Below are 3799 nucleotides of genomic sequence, written 5' to 3' on the forward strand. Positions count from 1 at the left end.
TTACTATGGAATTGTGGAAATGAGAACCCTAATGGACCAGTGATGTATATGAGAGCACGGTACCGTTGCTAGGATATGAGTCAGTGAAACCACACTTCTCGAGGAGAGTGTTGGTATTGGCCGTTGATTGGGCCTGTGGAGAGATGTTGATCACCCCTGGGTCCAGACTAGGCTGCGGTGGGCCAATCGTACTACAGACGAGAATTGTTTTGACTTAGCCTAGTAGGCCTACCATGGTTTAAGTCCTGCATTCGGGCCGCACAACCCGGTCATGTGGGGTGATTACATGACGGTGATGTATGTTTGTCCTCAAGATGGTTTCTCATTACAGACATGATAAATCTACATTTACAGACATGTTGGGTTTTGGACCCAGGAAAATGTATTGAGCAAGTACGTATTTTTTAGAAAAATATATGGTTGCAAATGTATATATATATATATATATATATATGTATATGGATATGAGCACAGTTATTATGATTTCTCAGTTAAATTTAATTATTTAATGAATGTGTTTCTAAAACCTTAAAACTTATTTGCCACACACTGATAATAATTTATTCCCTTACTGAGAGGTGTCTCACCTCTATAAATTTTAACATTTCAAGGAATCTAGGAAACCAGACTTGAGCGCTCTAGGGAACGGATAGACTGTGTTGCCCAGGGTGAGTTCTAGTGTGACACCGGGGTGTGTAAGGATGTATTCTGTGTTTTTGGGAATGGATTATGGATGCATTATGTTTTGGGATTTGAGTATGTATTTCAGAGATGGTAGTACTCTAGTATTGTATATGGGATGTATGTATATTATGCTTCTGCTGTGTTGTAGTATAACTTATGGACTATTGTATCCGGTTACCCATGTCGGGGTCAGGTGGTATATATATGGTATCAGTGTTTTATGTAAATATATATATATATATATATATATATATATATAGTAGAATTTTCGGGTCGTCACATATATATAAAAGAACCTCCCTGAATGGATAATCATATAACATTATGTATCCCCATATGATCGGGTTATGCGGTTTGAATACTGGACTTAGCCATAGCTGGCCCACCACCAGGCTAAGTCAAACATATTCGTGTGTAGGTATGAGTGGCCTACCCCATGCTGGCTCATATACAGGGAGGGTACTCTACTCTTCTCAGGTCCAATGGACTATCCATCCACCAACACTCTTAGAATAGTGTGGTTGCACTGACATATCATACTAGCTACGGTACCGTGCTCTTAACATAATTGGTCCATCAGAATTCTTATACCATATAATACCATTTATAAATAAAACAGTAACATGATCTCATTTCCCAATTCTATATAAAACAGTCATAACATATCTCAATATAAAATCATCAAAACATATCTTAGTATAAACTATCATATCATATCTCGGTATAACACCATCATATCATAATTCCACATTATTCATAACATTTCACGAGATCAATATAAAATAATACTTTGTTGTAAATCATCATAAAATATTCTAACATGCTTATTTATGCAGTAACATAGTTATTCTCATGCCACACAATTTAAGTGATAAATCATAATATAATTAACTGCCTAGGAAAAATATATTTTTGCTGAAAATAGGGGTATAACCATCTCCATAATTTTATATAACTCAAATTACATGTTTTATAAGAAAAGTGAGATGGTTACCCTACTCACTTAAGGTTTCCCAAAAACATACACATAATAATTCAAAATCACTATTTCCATGTGCCTAAATATTTAGAAAATCTTATATAATATTCCTGTATTCATATACTTCATTTTAATCGGTTAAATTTTCAAAAATTAACTGACATAATCTAATCCCCTTACCTTATCCCTAGAGTAGTGCCTAGGATGTCCAAACGATGAATCCGCTCTGGTTAAAATGGTGAGGATCAGAGTTAGATCCTAAAATGGTGTTTGTTTTTCAATCTGGCAAAGAAATGGAGAGAAATTGAGGAGAGAGAGAGAGAGTAAGAGAAACCGAACTTGAGAGAGAGAGAGAGAGAGAGAGAGAGAGAGAGAGAGAGAGAGAAATTTTTCTTAAAAAAAATGAGCTTCCTTCTCTTTTATAGGCTGCTGCCCCAGACAAAACAATCGACGGTTTCCCTGAAACCGTTGACGGTTTGGTCTTTAATCAAACCGTTTTTACCGCATTTTTACTTTAACGATTCTTGGTAAATCAAAATCATCGACGGTTTTTCTTGAACTTACCAAACCATTAACGGTTTTGTCCTGCACCAAACCAATTTTTCCTTATTATTATTATTATTATTATTATGGGTCTCTACATCCTCCCCTCCTTATAAAATTTCATCCTCGAAATCACCAAAATATTAACCTGATTCTAGAAAGAGCCGAAAGCCACCCACATAGTGGCCCCGTCCCAAATTTATTAATGACCCTCACTTATGGTGGAGGAATATCGTGATTACATTAAGGGTTTCTGGGAGATTACAAGTAGTTAAATAAAAATTCTCCCAAAACCTGTTAAAACTCAATGACCATAAGCAGATAGATTTAAACTAAGAAAACCTATTTTAAACAAGTCTATAATCAAATAACGATATACTTACCTGCCTCAAGTTGAGCCTATTTGAATAAGTATGGGTACCTCTAATGCATTTCCTCCTCTAATTCCCATGAAACTTCCTCAACCGTGTGATTATGCCATATTACTTTCACCAATGGAATTTTCTTGGTACATAGTTCCTATTCTTTCTGGTCTAGGATCTGAACTGGCACTTCATCATAGAATAAGGTATCTCTAAGCTCTAGTGACTTATAACTTATCATATGCAATGGATCTGAGACATACTTTTTCAGCATGGACACATGAAACACGTCATAGATTCTGGACAATATTGGGGGTAACGCTATTCTGTAGGCAACTAGACCAATTCATTCCAGCATCTCAAATGGCCCAATATACCTAGAGCTTAGCTTATCATTTTTACCAAATTTCATAACTCCCTTCATTGGTGTAATTCTCAAAAATACATTTTCCCCTATACCAAAATCTAGCTCTTGTTTGCGGGTATCAACATAACTCTTTTGTCAACTCTAAGTTGTTTTAAATATTTCCTAAATGAGTCTGATTTTCTCAGAAGTCTATTGTATAATCTCTGGCCCCAAAATTCACCGTTCATCCACTTCGTCCCAATACAATGGAGATCGGCACCTCCGGCTATATAACGCTTCATACGGTGCTATATTGATACTAGCTTGATAACTATTATTGTAATGACCCAAAAAATAATGGTATTTTAAGAAATAAGAGAGAGGGAAATGGAAACACAAACAGAAGGAGGCAGTAGGCTTTTTCGACGAATGCTTCGCATTCGTTGACGACATTACACTTTGGAGATAATAACCCGGAATTCTTATATAGGGCCTCGTCGATGAACACAGGGAATTCGTCGATGAGTGCACACAGGGACCTCGTCGACGAAGTTATGACGAGAAGATACCGAGAAGGGTTTTTGGGACAAACTGAAATTCATCGATGAGAGAGGAAGTTCGTCGATGAAATTATTGAAGAACTCATTAACAAGGTGACGTGACTCGTCGACGAATCCGGCTCTATAAATAGTGAAAACTCGAATTTTTTTATGAAAAATCAGGGCAAGAAATTCCTTCCACCCCTTCTCTCTTCGATTTCGGGCCCGTTTTACACCGAATCGATGATTTGAAGCCACCACGATGCTCCTGGCGAAGTTTTCTGCAAGTCTGCTGGAACTGATCGTTAGTGGAGTTGGTTTGGATTTCGTCCCAATCTCGGGGTAA

Source organism: Malania oleifera, chromosome 8, assembly GCF_029873635.1.
Source record: "Malania oleifera isolate guangnan ecotype guangnan chromosome 8, ASM2987363v1, whole genome shotgun sequence".
Lineage (NCBI taxonomy): Eukaryota > Viridiplantae > Streptophyta > Magnoliopsida > Santalales > Ximeniaceae > Malania > Malania oleifera.